The sequence below is a fragment of the Helianthus annuus genome, chromosome 8, assembly GCF_002127325.2.
Source record: "Helianthus annuus cultivar XRQ/B chromosome 8, HanXRQr2.0-SUNRISE, whole genome shotgun sequence".
In the NCBI taxonomy this organism is placed as follows: domain Eukaryota; kingdom Viridiplantae; phylum Streptophyta; class Magnoliopsida; order Asterales; family Asteraceae; genus Helianthus; species Helianthus annuus.
The window spans coordinates 110336974-110356801 of NC_035440.2; positions in this window are offsets into that span (position 1 = coordinate 110336974).

The following is a 19828-nucleotide window of genomic DNA, read 5'->3' on the forward strand; positions in this document are numbered from 1 at the left end:
CTTTAACAAAGTTATCCAAGAAAATGCTATGTTAGAGCTGAATTGAAGCTACCATTAGAGAAATCACTAAAGGTGTTCAAAAACTGTGACTTTTTTGTGGGTCGCCCTCTCCATAATCGCATCTCCTTGTCGTCGATCTGTTGTCGTCTCCACTCATGCACCAACCTACTCCTCAACCTTTCAATTATGTTGTATCCAACATTCCTCGTCTTCTTTTCCAGATCTGAAAGTTGAAGAGAAAGGTGGTAATGCGGCTGGAAAAACGATGCAGGTGGAGAGTTGTGGTGGGGGTGGTGTCGGTGGGTGGTAGAGAAAATGGTGTTTTATTTTTAATTAGATATTTAAATAGATTATAGGGTAAATTAAAAGTTTTGTCCTTTATGTATACCAAATTGCAGGCAGTGTCCTTTGACTTCAAAATTGATTGGTTTTGTCCTTAACGTTTCAAAATCCTGCACTCTATGTCCTTTAGGCCAAACCCAGTTAGATTTTTTGGTTAAAGTTGGTCATGTGCCTTGCACATGAGGGTACTTTTGTCATTTTGCCTCCCTAGGGGCTATTGAGTAAATAACTTATAACAAGGGACTAATTGTGTAAAAAATAGTAAAGATATAAAATACAATTTCATTCATGCACTCTCTTTCTCTTCAAACTCTCTATACTCTCTATCTACAAAATGGTCTGCTCTCTCTCTCTCTACAAACCGCACTCTCTACAAAAACTTTTCGCTTTCTTTCTCTCTCTAAATAAACCTGGGTGGTGGATTGTGATGGGTGCAATGGTGTTTGTAGGTTTAGCGGTGATGGGAGGTGTACCGGGGGGGTGTTTGTGGTGGGTGTGATGGTGATGGCGGGTATAACGGTGGTGGGAGGTGTACGTTGGTGGGTGTGATGTTGATGTTGGGTTTAGCGGTGGTGGGTGTACAATGGCGGGTGGGTGGTTGATTGTGGTGGGTTAGAGACGGCGGTAGGTGCGCGGTGGTCCGGTGGAGTTGGGCGATTGCAAGTGGTGGTGGTTGTACCCATAAGTAAATGGGTCAACTTATAACACCCTTGTTATTATTTTACGGTTTTCGTTTAGTTTACGAAACAAACATGTAATTTAGATAATTAAGGTTAGTTAAAACTTTTACATGTTTATACGATTTCACATACGTATGACAATACGAGTTTAGTAAAACTTTTACAATTTTTTTTTAAAAATAGTACAACATGATGTAATTGAGTATGTCGTTTAAAAGTTACAACGTAATGCCATGCGGAAGCTTTAATATCGTGTGTTCGGTTCCTCATCGAGCTTGATCTTCATCCGGGCACTCTTGACATTCACCTATGATCAAAACCAACTTAAAAGTTAGTTTTGATAGTTAAATAACAAGTTTAAACAAGTTATGTGGGTCAAACAAACAAAATTAAACAATTTTGGGATTCAGGGGGGGCTAGACGCCCCACCTAGCCCCCTTTTTGACAGCAAGTTCCTTAATTGCTGCTGCATTTGCCCAGCTCCATTTTCGGTCGAAATTCTAACTTCAAAGCTTCATAACTTTTGATCTAAATGTCCGTTTTACGCGATTCTTTTTCCTACGCATCTGTAATTTAATTCTCCATCACATGGAGTTAAAATCCAATATCTGAATTTATAAAATTTTAGATTTCAAACTCTCGGCTTGAAATCAATTATTACTCTTTTGACCCGTTCATGCTTTTACCAAACCAACTTGTTATTTTCCTTCAAAATACCATGGTCATCAAGTTATAACCGTTTACTAATTTTCAACATTCAACTTTACGGGTTCCTTAAGAAGTTTTAACCCGTTATGCATATATACTCATTTTGACCCGTTACGAGTATTTTACATTTTTAGACTTAAATCATGCTTCTATTGGTTTACATCCTATCACCATTTTTATACGAATTCCAAGGACTCAATTTAACAAGACGCTTATTTCAAAACAACTCTTTAAAGATTGTTTACCCTATTTACCCCTTAAGGGCTTTTTGGTCAATTTTAGCCCTTCATTTGCGCAACGAAGGGCTTCCGCTATTATTTGACCAAAATATCACTTTTAGCTATAATTCTAAACACGCGTACCTGGCTCGGGTCATAAGATTGATCCGTTTAAATGCCTTTCGCTATTAATATTTAGTTAATAGCAATTCTAACCATGTGTTAAATCCTGTGATCACAAAACTCAACAAGCAATCATCAAATATTATTGACAAATGGCGTTAACAACACCACTTGACCCGTTTAGTCGAAATGACCAATTATCATTTTGAGATGGTATTAAATTACCATTTCACCCCCTTTAACCTATCTCAGATTACTTTTGAATTCATCTTACTTAAGAATTGTTCTCGCTTTGTTTGGCCCGTTATGGCTCATGCCAAATGGTGTCCTTTCAAATCCCTTTATATATTCGTTAGTCCATGTCCGGATTACTATTTGACCGTTTTTACCCTTTTTACCATAATTCATGGTTTCTTATCTTTCTCACTTTTTCCGACTCGCATTTAAATCGTGCCGGAACTTCATGTTTCGTTTACTCAATATAATTCAGATTTAATACTCACAATCAAGTATTTGGTAATAAAATAAAAGGGCGTAAGCTTCACTTACCTCACATCCAAACTATGCCTATCTTTTCCTTCTTAACTCGTTTGACCCGCTTCCTCCCCCAAGCTTCCACCTAGCTTGTTGTGCGTCAGACTATCATCATTGTTTTCATAGTTAAATCATAATTTAATACGATTATTCCACCTTACGCATTCTCTATGTCGAAACTACCATTCGACTTCATTATTAGTTAGATTAACTTATCAAAAGTTAACCATTTTCAATCACATGGTTTACACAATTGAGTCTAGTTCAACATGATGTTTAGAACCCTTATCACTTCATATTACGCATAATTTCCATATCATTCAAATACGCGTTTTCACTCTAAATTTCAACACTTTAGTTCTCATTTAGGCATTTTAACAAACACCTTATGTGCATAATTTTACATATCTACTAACTAGTTCACAACTAGTTATTTCTACCAAGATTTACATCAAAAATCAAACCTCTATGTCTAGTGTTCATGAACTACATCTAGAACTTATAACATAACATCAATATTCATCAATTTAACACTCTAATCCGAGTGTTCATCATATTGTCATAAAACCCACTTAGCACACAATAGGGTAATTATCAAATCCCTAGTTTTGACACCAATCCATCAAATTTTCAACTAGGTTTGTTTCAAAACGAAGATTTCATCATAATAACACTCATAGATTCAACATTCATTTCAGAATTTCAATTATGGTTGTTCATCATAATGTCAAAGTATCACCAAATCATAAAATTCAACATACCTTGTGATCCCCACGACTAGGTGATCATTTATACATGTTCATGCATCCAATTCGGGCTAGATTTGACCTTCAATTTGATGCTTTTGTTGAAATTAGGGTTAGACCCTTTTTTCTTCTCCCCTGGTCGATCGAACTAGAACACACACTTTTGTGTGTGTTTTAATTTAATAATTTTTGTTTTATAAATGTTTTAATTAAAACATTTTCCTATTTACCCACCTTTAGTCCCTCATATTTTGGTTTGTTTTAAGTAGGTCACAACCTACTTATTTCTAATAACATTCCCTCTAATTAACTAGGTTAATTATTCCTAGTTAACTTAATGGGTTCGGGACGTCATAACCTGTTTTATTTTAAGTCCCGTTAACTCGGCCTTTACTTTGTTTTCTCAAGTTATTTATCCTCCTTTTTAATTAACATCGAGTTTATTTATTTAGATCCTAATATTTACCGGGTTAATTTTTACCACTAACGGCATTTTACCCGTCATTACTATTAACGTGGTTTGATTACCAAACCCGTTTTTGGGGTGTTACAAACTGATTTGTTTTAAATCTCAAGTTTATGAAACTTTCATGTAAAGAATGGTGACCGAATAGAGATGACACCAGATGAGAGTTCCGGTCGGTTTCCATTTATTCCGACCATCTTCGGCGATGACAAAACACTAGAACTACAACACATGTATAAAGGAAGCGGCGAGTCAACTGACTGTCTAATGTTGTTGGATTTGGAGCTTCAGTTTGGTGTCTTAACTATGAAGCTCTGATTAACAGAGAACCCAGTGTCACACCCCAACTGATGGCGGAATCATCGGGGCATGGCACTGAGCGAAACAGATTGTCCAGAAGTTTCCATAACAACCTTCATTACTATTCAGTTTAAATGATACGTCCCATAACGTATCCCAAACAATAAAACAAGTTATTACAGACAAGCATCTAGTCAAATATCCTGTTCCAACAACTCACATTTTAAATAAAATAGAAATATTGTTCAAATGCTTCTAGAGACTCGATCTGCAAGATCTACAGACAACTATGCTCTAGACGCTTATTCCTAGCTCACCTTCCTAGCAGATAAGCATCCTAATTGCCTGTCACATACGTTAAAATAAAGTCAATACATATAATGTAAAGGTGAGCATACAAGTTTGATAATAGCATATAGAGTTCGAAATAGTTTACGCATAACCAGCACGTACACAGAGGAAAATGAAGCATGTTAACTATCAACATGGACCTATCGATACCAATGACTGCGGGTTGACCGTCCGAGACGGTTCGCAATACATGATTACCACCATAATTCATGCAAGTAATTGTCCTTAACAACCCCCATGTAAACGGGTGTTGAGTCCAAACTATAGTACTACGTCGTTAAGGCAGGTAGACAGCATTCCACGTGTAAACACAATTAACAAGCATTCATTTAGTCACGTAATACATGCAATTCAGTTAGCGTTCAAACAATTGAGTAGTGTGTTCGATAGTGGTTTTGATAAGTAACGTATGTAACACCCAAAAGTGCTAAAAGCAAAAAGGGATCGAGTATACTCACAGCGATTGATTTGATGGATTGAAGGGAGCGCTTGGGAGTAGGGTTAGCCTGAACAGTTCGATAGCATAACGATGAATAACTCATAGAATGGAAACAAGTGTAAGTGGGTTGGACAGCCCGGTCGATCGAACAGTTGGTTCGATCGAGTGGGTTGTTCGTTCGGCTGGACAATCCGTTCGGACAGCCTGTTCGATCGGCCGGCAGGCTCGATCGGTTGGGCTGTTCGAGTGGATTGTTTCTTCCTTTGTGAAGGATGTGTTTGTGTATGATGGCTTGTCCTTTTGAAGTTTTCGTTGTAGCATTTGAGAACACTGAAATGTTCTTACCTTTCAGGTCGATCGATCGAACGACCCGTTCGATCGGTCAGCATAACCGATCGGTTAGGAACTCTAGTAGTCCTCGTTAGGATGTCACTCGATCGAACAGCCTACTCGATCGAATAGCATGCTCGATCGGGTGGCATTCCTATACGACAAACGAATTGAAAATCGACTAAGTGTTGAAGCATAGTATCTCATGATCCGAGGAGTAATGTTGATGAACAACTGTTCGATCGAACAGTACCTCGTTCAATACCATACTTCATGAAATTGTTAAGTTGTGGGGCCATATGCTAGTCGATCGGCTGGCCCGGTCGATCGGCTGGCATGTCCGATCGATTGGGCTGTTCATTCGAGCAGCCTAACCGTTCGGCCAGCATCCTGACCTGGTCGGCCTGTTCGTCTAACATGTGACTGCCCTGATTATTTGACGTGATATTAAGGTAGTTTGACGACGAGCTAAACTATGGAACTTCCATTCTTACTTGTTTCTCTTGTTCGGACAGGAATCACCCAAATCCGGCCAATGAACGGTTCGGAACGGTGGTTTATCGTTTAACCCGAAGTCGGTGAACCTTGTAGATAGGACCCGAATCTTGAACCGCACAACCATGAGAATGATTAGTGAGTTGGTTCAAGCTCCGTTTCTACCGGTTTGAAGGCATTGAGTGTAAAAGAGTTGGAAGAAAGTGGGAAATCTTCCTTTCAATTCTTCACATCATGTAAATGTTCAGATCTGTGATAGATCTTAGTTTGTTTATGTGGAAATCGGTTAGATCCAAGCTATTCATGGTGGAATGAGGCCAAAACATGATGTTCTTGAAGAACACCATGATGACATCATCCTAGAATGCTTAGATCTTGATGATTTCACGGTTAGGAATCAAGATTTGAAAGATAGAAAGGTGTAGGAGCATGTTTTGATCAAAGAAGTACAAGATTTAGGATGGAAACTTACCAGAATCGGAAGAAATCTGAGAAAAGAAGGGGAGCACGAGCTGGTCGGTCAGAGCTTTCCAAAAGTGGTAAAGAGTGACAATGACAGCCCTATTTATAGGCTCCAAAAGAGGAAAGGGCCGATCGGCTGGCATTCCGATCGGACAGCCTGCTCGATTGAACAGTCTGTTCGATCGGCTGATAGCCTGATCGAATAGCAGCCTGGTTCGAGTGTTCGGTGCGACGATTTTCGATATCTCGATTTCGATTGAAGACGGTATGAGTACGATAGAGTTTCCTATTCAAATTACTTTCAGTCCCAACTGCTATATCTAACATACAATCATCTATATTTCACCCTATCCTTACGTTACCACGTATCGTAATTCGATTTCGATTGCATTCGGTTCGAGTTTCGAGTTTTGATTCAAGTTTCGATTCATCACCACACAAAACATAAAGTAAACACGCACAGATAACACATAAGGCACACACACACGTATAACAACCAAAGTTCGCGTAATTTGAGATTCGAGTTCGATGATAGTTAGATCGGTTTGATTACTGATTAGTTAACTTTATCGCATTGTTACTTCCTACTATTCACAGTCGTAAATCGGTTCGCGTCGATCAAACATTCGATTGCTTTGATTCTTTCTGATTACAACACTTACTCCACATAATATGAATAAACATAAAATAGACTATTACAGTCAAAGAAAGTCAAAGTTGACTTGGACTTTGACTTTGACTTTGACATTCGAAAACACAAGGTGTTACAGCCTCCCCTTGTTTAGGGAATTTCGTCCCGAAATTAGGCTCGAAGCTGCACAGCACCGTGAATTACCAATTTGACGCTTCAGATCTTCATTTGAACAACTGAGGGTACTTGGCCTTCATGTCGCTTTCGAGTTCCCAAGTAAACTCCGCGCCTCGTTTGCCTTCCCATCGGACTTTCACGATAGGAACGCGTGAGCGTCTGTGTTGCTTGGTTTTGGCGATCCATGATTTCGACGGGCTTTTCCACGAAGTGTAGCGTTTCGTTGACCTGAAGATCGTCGAGTGGTACAATCAAATCATGGTCAGCTAGGCATTTTCGGAGGTTCGACACATGGAAGGTCGGGTGGACGTTACTGAGTTCTTCCGGTAGTTCGAGTTTGTAGGCGACTTTTCCGATCCTTTCCAGAATCTTAAAAGGTCCAACACATCGAGGCACTAGTTTCCCTTTCTTGCCGAATCTAACTACACCCTTCCAAGGTGATACCTTTAGGAGTACGTAGTCGCCAATGTCAAATTCAAGGGGCTTGCGTCTTCTATCGTCGTAACTTTTCTGTCTATCCCTGGCCTTTGCCAAGTTGTCGCGAATCTGGAGGATTTTGTCAGTCGTTTCTTATAGTAACTTGGGACCGGTTAATTGCGAATGACCGATCTCGTGCCACATAATAGGCGAACGACATCTTCTTCCATATAAAGCCTCGAATGGTGCCATTTGTATGCTGGCATGATAGCTGTTGTTGTACGAGAATTCGACTAGCGGTAGGTATTTGTTCCAACTACCACCGAAGTCTATGACACACACGTGGAGCATGCCTTCAAGTGTACGGATCGTTCTTTCAGTCTGTCCGTCAGTTTGAGGATGGAATGCAGTACTCAGGTTAAGCGACGTACCAAGGGCCGCTTGAAACGTTTCCCACAATCGCGAAGTAAACCGAGCTCACGGTCTGAAATGATGTCACGAGGCGTACCATGATTACAAATGATCTCGTCGGTGTAGATTCGGGCTAGTCGTTCTACCTTGTAGTCTTCCCGTATTGGCAGAAAGTGGCCTGATTTGTTCAGACGATCTACTATAACCCAAATGCTGTCGTGACCTGATGGCGTGGGTGGAAGTTTGGTTATGAAATCCATAGCTATACTCTCCCACTTCCATATGGGCATTGGAGGTTGTTCGAGTAAGCCAGATGGGTCGTGGATGTTCAGCCTTGACTCTTGCACAAGTCAGGCAACTTCCAACATAGAGAGCGATATCCCGTTTCATACCCGGCCACCAGTACTTGTAACGAAGATCCTGGTACATTTTATCGGCACCGGGATGAATAGAGTATCGGGACTTGTGGGCTTCGTTCATTATAATCTTTCACAAATCGGTCCGCTTAGGGATCCAAAATCGGTCCAGATAATAGAAAATCCCATCTGCTTTGCTTACAAGCTGAGCTCCATCGTGATAGATTCTCTCCTTCTTCAAGGTGCGTTCGTTAAAGCAAGCATGTTGGGCTTCGCGGATGAGAGCTTCGAGATTGTGCTGGGCTTGGGTATTGCGAATACTGAGCAAATAACTCCGTCTGCTGAGTGCGTCGGCTACAACATTTGCCTTGCCAGAGTGATAACGAATCTCATAGTCGTAATCGTTAAGAAGTTCTACCCATCGGCGTTGACGCATATTAAGTTCCTTCTGATTAAAGATGTGTTGTTAACTCCTGTGATCGGTGAAGATCGTACACTTGGTACCATACAGGTAGTGTCGCCAAATCTTCAATGCAAAAACAACTGCGCCTAGCTCGAGATCGTGGGTTGTATAGTTCTTCTCGTGGATTTTGAGCTGACGAGATGCGTAAGCTATAACCTTGTCTCGTTGCATGAGAACACAGCAAAGACCAAGGTTGGAAGCATCACAGTAGACAATGAAATCGTCGTTTCCGTCCGGCAACGTGAGAACGGGAGCATTGCAGAGCCTGCGCTTAAGGGTTTGAAAAGCAGATTCTTGTTCAGTTCCCGAAACAAAAGACCTGACTTTATGAGTAAGAGCGGTAAGCGGCACAGCGATCTTAGAGAATCCTTCGATAAATCGTCGATAATAACCCGCTAATCCAAGAAATGATCGGACTTCAGACGGGTTCTTTGGCGTAATCCAGCTTTTAACTGCTTCAATCTTCGCGGGATCGACATGAATACCCTGACTATTCACGATGTGACCCAGAAACTGAACCTCCTCCAACCAGAATTTGCACTTGGAGAACTTGGCGTAGAGTTAGTTTCCCTGGAGTAACTCGAGAACCAAACGTAGATGTTGCGCGTGTTCGGCTTTCGACTTGGAATAAATCAGGACGTTATCGATGAACATGATGACGAAACGGACAAGATAAGGCTTACACACGCGATTCATCAGATCCATAAAAACCGCGGGTGCGTTGGTTAGACCAAAGGGCATAACAACGAATTTGTAGTGGCCGTATCGAGTGCGAAAGGCTGTTTTAGGTATATCTTCCTCTTGTATGCTCAACTGATGATAGACTGAACGTAGATCGATCTATGAGAAACACTTGGCACCTTGCAGCTGATAAATAAGTCGTCGATTCGAGGCAAAGGGTAGCGGTTCTTGATGGCCAGCTTATTCAATTCCCGATAGTCGATGCACATCCTGAACGACCCATCCTTCTTTTTGACGGAAAGGACTGGCCCGCGCCAAGGAGAGGTGCTCGGGCGAATAAAGCCTTTTTCCAGTAACTCCTGGAGTTGGTTCGAGAGTTCCCTCATTTCGGATGGCGCGAGTCGATAAGGGGCTTTAGCAACAGGGTTAGCTCCAGGAATAAGGTCGATACGAAAGTCGATATCACGACTTGGTGGTAGTCCGGGCTGAGGAAATTCACGAACCACTGGGATGTCTTTGACTTCAACCTTCTTTTTCTTTTCCTTCTCCGCTACTACAATGTTGGCCAAGAAAGTGTTGTATTCCTTGCGGAGATACTTGCTAGCTTGGATGCATGACATAAGTTTAAGACCCTTTGAAGCTGTTTCACCGTATACACATAATAGATCACCATTCGCGAGCGAGAATCAAATCATCTTCTCAAAGCACACAACTTCAGCATGGTTTTCGCGAAGAAAGTCCATGCCTACTATGACGTCAAAACTTCCGAGTTGCATCGGAATAAGGTCGATTGGAAAGACGTGATTGTTGAGCTCTAAGGTACAATCACGAAGAACAGAGTTAACTGCGACGGTTCATCCAGTAGCAACTTCGACTTCAAATGACGAGGGGAGATAAGAACGCTTACGACTAAGGAGCTTCTCGAATTCAAACGACACAAAGCAGTTATCGGCTCTAGTATCAAACAAACATGATGCATAAATACCATAAACAAGGAACATACCATTAACCACGTTGTTGTCAGCCTGAGCTTGTCGAGCATTGATGTTAAAGGTTCTGGCACTGGCTGCTTGCTGTTGCTGCTGAGGCTGCTGCTGTTGCTGCTGCTGGAGTTCTTGTTTCACAACCCTGTTCGGGCACATGTTTGCAAAGTGGTTAGGGTCACCACATGCAAAGCAGACTCGAGCATTGACCGCGAGTGCTTGAGCTGCAGGTTGGCCTTAAGGGGCTGGAAGTAGAGCTTGATGGGCGGCGGCTTGAACTGGGTTTGACGGGGACCATAGCGATAGTTCGCAGTGAAATGCCCATAGAGGTTGCAGTGGGCGCAGAAACGACAGGCGATTCCCACTGGATGATGGTACGAGCATGTCGGGCAGAGCGAATTGGGACCTGTGTAAGCGCGCTTAGCTGGCGGCGCATTGATCACTGGAGCTTATTGATGGTGCGACTGCTGTTGAGCCGGTACGGCTTGTAGAGGGGCAGCGGTCGTTGTCACAGCACAGTTCTTGTTGTTGGAGCTGTTGTTGTTGTGCTTCTTCTTTCTTCTTGACGACTTGGAGGGTTGAGCAGTGGTGGTGTCGACGGTTGACGTGGCGGTGGCTTGATGCAGAGACTTGGTGTGCTTATCCCAAAAACCAGACTTTACCCGCTTATCATTGATCTCAGCGGCAAGCAGGTAGGTCTCTTCAATCGATGATGGCTTGGCAGCATGAACGAAATCGGGAACACAATCGGGTAGAGCTCGAATATACTTCTTGATAGCCATGTCTGGCGTCTTGACCTGATCGGGACAGATGATGCTGAGTTGTTTAAAGCGTGCAGTCAAGGCAGCATTATCTCCATCCTTCTGCTTAATGTTCCAAAACTCGTCCTCCAACTTTTGGCGTTCATGGGGAGGGCAGAATTCGTCCATCATGATGGCTTTCAGCTCCTTCCATGTCAGCTCATAAGCTGCATCATTCCCGCGTTTGTTTCGTTCGGCCGTCCACCAGTCTAGAGCTCGGGACTGGAAGACGCCTGTAGCATTGAGGGTGCGGAGATTTTCTGGACAGCCGCTTTGGCGCAGAGTGACTTTGATAGAATCGAACCATTGAAACATAGCTGTCGGGCCATCTTCTCCGGTGAATTCCTTTGGTCCACATGCCTTGAACTGTTTAAAGCTGAACCCAGTCTTGCTGGTATCCTTAGGAGCATCGATTCTCGACTCCTCAGATGACTTGCTGGCGTTTTCGAAGACATCGCTCACAGCTTTTGCCACACTCTTGGCGATGATAGTAGCGAGACGCCTATCTCTCTTCTTCTCTTGGCGAGTAAGTGGGGTTCGGTGTCCAGATGACGACATGGTCTGCAACAGACATCGTCGTCGGTCTCAGACACAACAATCGAATCTCACCTCACACGTCTACTACTTGCTAAAGCTTAGAATCACGTCGATACACACATCACATAATCACATAACACAATTTCACATATTCACAGAAGCACATAGAGCATGTAAAGCACAGAGACACCTAAGCACAGAAGCACATACACAATTAATCACAGAGGTAGTCAGAATACAGAAACCTATCCTTCAAAGCTCGCGAGTCGTTCGTGTTTTGGTCAAAAATCACACAAGGATAATGTAACCAAACTTTATGTAAACGGGGTATGATGCTTGGTTAAGTATAAAAGTAAAGGATCACTCTCGTGATAGAGATGCAAAGACACAATGATTTATACGAGGAAAAAGCCCTTGATCAATGTATGATCTCCGGCATAAAAAACCTCGGGTGATGGCAACTACCGATCACCAACTTCAATATAAGAAAAATATGATTACAACTTCGGATGATAATGAGCTGAGTACAAGGATCACTGAGTGTCTAAGTGTTTGAGAGTTGTGTCGTATGTCGTGTGTGTTCTTCCGAATGAGGAAGAGTGGTATTTATACATGTGTAGGTGACCTATTTTAGGTAGCTAAACTAATATTCAGCTCATTACCCCTTTAGAAATGAGATACAATCTAGCCTAAATAGCCGCCCATAAATCAAGCCTAGTTTCCATATCCTGTGCAACGTCTTTCTTCGATTATGCTCTTGCCATATTTGTGAAGACGCGTCCCTGGATCATGATGTCTAGAGCATATCCTGCTAGATGTTCCTGTAAAACAATATTGTATTGAGCGGAAGTAGCCGTTAGTATAAGGATCACTATAATGTCCCATGATCCTGATCCTGAAGTCCTCCTGAGGATCACTGTCTGCCAAAGGAACAAGGATCACTGGTTAGGATCACTTATAAGGATCACGTATAATAAAAATCCAGCCCTAACAATTGCCCCCAAAATATAAGGAGTTAATTGTAAATAGACGAGTTATATTTTGTTTTGATTTTATCTCTAACGGACGACTCCAAGAAACTAGCCGTTATGCTCGGACTAGCCGTTGTGATCATTACGTCAGAGATGTGACAATCCCTGCAGATCATGATTATAAATAGGAGATAGGGTGAGGATCAGTTTGTATTTAAATTCGAGATATACTCCCTTTATATTCTACACCGAAGATCGATCAGGTACTCTCCTCTTCTCTTTTTCTTCTCTCTACTCTCTTTGCTCTGTTTTCCGTTTCTACTATGTTTCTGTTCCAAACATGTTGCTCCGGAATTCTCCGCATAAGGATTCCAAGAAGGATAGTCCCTTAAAAAGCCAGGGGATTGTCAAGGATTCTCCTACGGAGAGGTGTTGCTTTAGTGATGCTCACGTAGACAAAATTCGTCATTGCTTTCCGGCGAATGCCGTTTTTAAATCCTTTGATCCTACTGCTTTGAGCGACTTTGTCTCGGATGTCTGGGTGGCTTTTCCTGCTACCCCGTTTGCTATAGGGTACTCGTATCCTTTTCCAGACTTTACCCAGTCTTTCTTTTCCTTAACCGGCATCTCTTACATCCAAGCTATGCCGATGATCTGGAGGGTTCTTTATACCTTCGAGAGGATCATCGAGCAGGAAGGGATTGATCTGGGGATGGCGGAGTTAGCTGAGTTTTACGATCTCACCACCTTCGGTTCTCACCGGTATTTGTTGAGACGGAAAGCTGGGGAGGATCACCCAATCTTCAAAGTTACCAAGAATGATACAAACTGGAAACGTCGGTTTTTCTTTGTTAAGAGGGATTCCATCCCGGATAGGAAGAATCTGCCCAAGGAATGGGCCACTCATGGTAGGGTAGAGGATCCTCGAAGGATCACTATCAGTCCTGTCTCATATGATGAGGATCACTGATGTCTTTTTTTTTTTTTCTTTGTCTTTTATGCAGCTATTTCCATTGCTCATCTGAAATTAACCGCCGCTGCAAAAGAGAGAGTGTTAGCTTTTAAAAAGCTTGATCCTGAAGTTAGAAGCTTCCAAATCACTATCCAGGATTCTCAAGAAGTATCCTCTGCATCTGCCACTATGTCAAGTAAGTATCCTTATAGAAAATAAATTATATGTAGGATTGTTTGATTAATAAAGCAACTTATCTTGTTTTTGATTGTGTAGGTGCTGGAAAGTCTGCCAGGTCTGTTAAATCTGCCTCCAAATTTGGGATAAGTGATCTTGCCAATGTCACATCTTCAAAGAAGAAGGCTCCTGCTGCCAGTCCTTCAGTATCAGCTCCCAAAGCGCCTATCCGAGGCAAGGGGAAGAAGAGGAAGACTACTGAAGATCTACAAGGATTTCCCCTCCTCCGTCAGCAATTCCTTGACTATGTGAATGAGGTAAGGATCACTGCCCCTGTTGGTTATCCGCCTCGCATATCCTGTTTGTGTATCCTGCTTTTCTTGAGGATCATCTGATCCTATGCTTATCTTTTTCTTCTCCTGTTGCAGAAACTTGCCGAGATTGAGACCTATCTTGGCCATGTTGAGGACCAGGAGAGCCAAATTGCCGAGCTTCAACAAATGGGCGTGCTTAAGGACCTCAAGATAGCAGATCTTGAGAAGGAACTCCGGGCCACGAAGGATGAGGCTGCTCAGAGGTTGATTGATATGGATAACGAGAAGCAGGAGATCACCCAAGATGCAAAGGTCTCCGCGGCAATTGCTATGTACAAGATACAACTTCAGATGGCTGAGGAGGCTCAGGATCCTACTTTTGACAAAAGCTCGTGGGACGTTGAAGGTTGGAAGGCAAGGCTGGCGGACCTGGAGGACGAGGATGAGGCTGAGGAGATCCCCATGCTGGAAGGTGGTGATGCTGAGAAGGATCAAGGTGGAGATGCTGGTGGTGATGAAGCAGCGAAGGTGTAGGCTGCATGATTGGGCGATGATGGATATTTCGAGACTAGGCCGGAGCCCAATTTTTTAGGATTGGTAGTGGTTTTTTGTGGTAGTGGTGTTTGTGAACAATTATGGTCTGTAATCTTCGAACAATAGTTTTTAGGGTAAAGGATCCTGGATCCTTCGAACAATAGGTAGGATTACAAAAGGTGGAGGGATCCTCTGTTTGGGGGATGAAGCCTTTGTGATCCTGCCGCTTTCACTTTCCTGCACAATGCTAAGACCGCATAGACAATGGACACCCTTTGCCAACCCATGTGGACGGGCCACGTTTTGCTGGTAGAAATGTGGGTTGGCAATTTTGACAACTTTTTTTGAAAGGGTTAATGATCCTTTTTAATAATATTACTTTAACTTTTCTGGCTTATCTCGTGTCGTTATCCTTATCTTCTTGTTTCTTAGTTGTTTTTGTAGTATATTTGTTAAAGTGGCAAGAGTTGAAAATATATTTAACAAATTTAGGATATGATCCTAGATCAAATATCCTGAAATTGAAAATATTCAAAGTATTTTAGTTCAAGGATCGTAGGTTTGGTTGTCAAAGTATAAGGGTCGGTTAGGATAATGAATATAATCAAAATAGTCAAGGATCATACCTGAGGATCCAAGTCAGGATCCTAACCTTCAATCGAGACAATCATAGATAAGACTTTGATAGTTAATAAGGATTAAGGACCCTTATGTGTTTAGACTTCCAAAACCTGAAAAGTGAGATATAACTTGGGACTAAGCCAATGTAAAAGATAAATTAGTAACTGGGGACATGCCCAAAGGATAACTGGGGATGATCCCGGAGGATCACTGGGGACAAGCCCAAAGGATAACTGGGGATGATCCCGGAGGATCACTGGGGACAAGCCCAAAGGATAACTGGGGATAAGCCCAAAGGATCGTATGTAAACTGGAGTATGGCCCTTCTCTGGCGACTATCCAAACTTAGTGACATGAAAATGTCAAAACCTTAGCTAACGTGAAAACGTTAGAAACCTTAGGAACGGATGTATGGTACGTCTACCATTATACGTAGGATCCTAAATATAGCCAGTACGATGAGGTTGTCAGCCCCGAAAGTGGGTACTGGTCCCAAAGACGTGAACTATACCAGGATCATCGTGCGCTGCTGGCGAAAACTGGGGATAATCCCAAGGATAACTGGGGTTGGACCCAAGGATCTGTGGTGCTTTTGGAGATCTTTGACGACTTGCTGAAGATACCTGAACTATCATAACTCAAATGGTTTGTGAGTAGAGGATGAAGGATACATGATCCTTATCCTTAGGTAAAAAGTAAGAAAATGCAATAGTTTTAGGATAAGCATATTACCAGAGTAAGGATCATTGATATCTCCGGGATCCTTCAAGGATACTTCAATGTAAGGATCACATGCATGAAGGATCATGTTCACATGAAATATTTCTTTAAGTGAACAGCATTCCAGGCTCTTGGTAACAAGTTTCCTTCCATGGTTAGCAACCTGTATGCCCCCTTTCCTGCTTCAGCTTCAATCAAGTAGGGACCTTCCCATTTTGGTGCTAGCTTCCCGTCAGCAGGATTGATAGTATTTTGAAATGCTTTTCTCAACACCATATCTCCGACTTGGAACTTCCTTATCCTGACATTTTTGTTGTAGGTACCAGCCATTCTTTGTTGGTAGCTTGCCATCCTTATTCTAGCTAGATCCCTGATTTCCTCAATAGTATCCAAATCCTGAGCTAGGATTGCAGCATTTTCTTCAGGATCACGAGCAATTGTTCTAGCAGTTGGGATCACCATCTCTGTTGGGATCACTGCTTCTGCCCCAAATACTAAAGAGAAAGGTGTTTGACCAGTGGCATTCTTGGGAGTTGTTCTATCAGCCCATAGCACATAAGGTAACTCCTCTGCCCATTTCCCCTTCTTGGATCCTAGCTTCTTCTTCAGATTGTTGATGATGATCTTGTTGGATGATTCTGCTTGACCATTGGCTTGTGGATGAACTGGTGTTGATGTTATCATCTTGATTCCCCAACTGTTACAAAAGTTAGTGGTTCTGCTTCCAATGAATTGGGAGCCATTATCACATACAATTTCAGAGGGAATGCCAAATCTAGTTATAATGTTTCTTTTAATGAAGGATATGACTTCCTTTTCTCTGACTTGAGCGAAGGCTTCAGCTTCTATCCACTTGGAAAAATAGTCAGTCATGGCAAGCATAAATACTTTTCCACCAGGTGCTTTAGGGAGCTTGCCAACTATATCCATTCCCCATCTCATGAATGGCCAAGAGGATGGTATTGGGTGTAAAAATTCAGCTGGCTGATGGAGGATATTGCTATGCCTTTGGCAAGGATCACATTTCTTAGCATATTCTACAGCATCCCTTTTCATGGTTGGCCAGTAGTATCCTGTTCTAAGGATCCTTGAGAATAATGCCCTGCCCCCAGTGTGGTTTCCGCAATCTCCTTCATGGAAATCTTTCAACACTTCCTCGATTTCAGGATCCTCGATACATCTCAAATATGGTCCTGCAAGAGATCGCTTATATAATACATTATTCAAAGTTGTAAATTGAGATACCTTAATCCTGAAAGCTCTAGGATTTTCTCCCGTCGGAATCTCCCCATGTTGCAAGTATCTCATGATTGGTGAGATCCATGATCCTGAATAAGATTGGGTTTCTTCACTAGGGATCATTGCAGTATCCTCTTCTATTTCCATGGCCACCTGATTTTCAATAGCAGGAGCCAGGATATGGATGATAGGGATACTTATATCTTCTGGAATCTTCAAGGATGATCCTAGGTTGGCCAATGCATCAGCCCCTGTGTTCTCCTCCCTTGGTACCTGTGTCAAGCTGAAAGAAACAAAGGAGAGTGCCAATTCTTTGACTATCTCTAAATATTTGGTTAGTTTTTCACCTTTAACAGCATAGGATCCGTTAAAGTGATTAGTGATCAATAATGAGTCTACATATACTTTAAGATATTTTACCCCCATATCCTTAGCGATTTGTAAGCCAGCAATTAAGGCTTCATATTCAGCCTCATTGTTAGTTGCTTGGAACTCACAGGCTATGGAGTGGGGTATTATGTCCCCCTGTGGCGATTTTAGTAGGATCCCTAGCCCTGTGCCTTTGATATTTGAGGATCCGTCAGTGTGTAGTATCCAAGGATCCTTGGTCTCATCCAGCTGCTGGACCTCCAATTCTGCTTCTTTTTGTAGATCACTACTGAAATCAGCCACAAAGTCAGCTAGTGCTTGAGATTTAATAGCTGTTCTTGGTTCGTATCTTATATTATGGGCACTAAGCTTTACTGCCCATTTAGCCATTCTCCCTGACATATCTGGTTTCCTGAGGACATTCTTAATTGGAAAATTAGTTCTAACAACAATAGTATGGGTTTCAAAATAATGTCTTAACTTAGTCGATGCCATGATTAATGCAAGGATAAGTTTTTCGAGGTGTGAGTACCTGGATTCGGCATCAAGTAGACTTTTACTTACATAGTAGATAGGATATTGTGTACCTTCGTGATCCTTAACAAGGACAGCACTTACAGCGGTTGAGGATACCGCCAGATATAAGGATAACACATCTCCTTTTTCCGGTTTTGCTAATGCTGGTGCTGAGGACATATACTCTTTTAGGGCTTGTAAAGCATTCTCATGCTTCTCAGTCCATTCGAACTTCTTATTCTTCCTTAGGATATCGTAAAATTCTCTGCATTTCTCTGAGGATTTCGATATGAACCTGTTCAAAGCTGCTATCCTGCCTGTCAGTCTTTGAACATCCTTGGCATTGGCAGGAGATTTGATATTTATTAATGCTTTGATTTGTTCCGGGCTTGCTTCAATGCCCCTCTGGGTTACCATGTATCCTAAGAACTTTCCTGCCTTAACACCAAAATGGCATTTTGAAGGATTAAGTTTCATGTTGTAACTATTAAGGATATCGAATGCTTCTTCCAAGTCCCTTAGGTGATCCTCAGCTTTCTTTGACTTGACCACCATATCATCTATGTACACCTCCATAGTTTTTCCAATTTGATCTTTGAACATCATATTTACCAGCCTTTGATATGTTGCACCTGCTCGAAGTAGTCTCTCTACTTCTTCTTGGATAATGGCATTCCTTTCTGGTGCAAACTTCCTCCTTTTTTGATGGATTGGTTTGATAGACCTGTCAATGCCAAGTTTGTGAGTAATAATATCCTTAGATATACCTGTCATATCTTCATGTTTCCAAGCAAAGGTAGATTTTCTTCTTTTGAGGAAGGATATCATGTCTTCTTTCATCTTGCCAAGGATCCCTGATCCGATATAGATTTTTGATTTAGGATCACTAGGATCCAAGAGGATTTCATCTACATCTTGTTCCCTTGCCTCCAAGACATTCCTCGGAGGGTACTGTAATTGCTATTGCTCCCTTGGCTTCGAGGTTGGCTTCATGGATGAGGTATAACAATCCTTAGCCTCCTGCTGATCACTGTCGATCTTGATTATCCCCCATGGGCTAGGGAGCTTCACACATTGATGGTAGGTAGATGGGACTGCTTTCATATCGTGTATCCAAGGCCTGCCAAGGATAACGTTGCAACAAGACAAACAGTCAATAACACAAAATTTTTGGTAATTATGTAATCCTTCCACGTAGATTGGGAGTTTGATGTCCCCCAGAGTTTTCTTCGTTTCCCCACTGAATCCTACAAGCACGGAGGATCTCGGTGTGATGTCTGATTCTGGGATTCCCATCTTCTTCAGGACATCAAGCTGGATAATGTTCACTGAGCTCCCTCCATCAATAAGGATCCTGCGGACAAAATGGTTAGAGATAAAGAGAGTGATAACTAAACTATCATGGTGAGGATCCTGAATGTTAATGCGATCATCCTCATCAAATGTTATCATCTTCCCTTCTGAGACACTTGAGGTTCTAATAGGCTTTTCTCCATTATCCATTTTTGATTCTTTTGCATGTCTTTTGGCCGCTGAAAAGGATGTACCACAGATGTCTGATCCTCCGGATATAAAGTTGATTACTTGTGCGTTTGCCGGAGGTGCTGGAGCCTTTTCAGGGATCCTTTCAGGATCTTGGGTCCTTTGCTTTTTTCTTCCCAACAATTCTTTTAGATGCCCCTTGCTTAGCAGGTATCCAATTTCTTTTCTTAAGGCTATGCAATCTTCAGTTAGATGCCCGAAATCCTCATGGTATGCACACCAT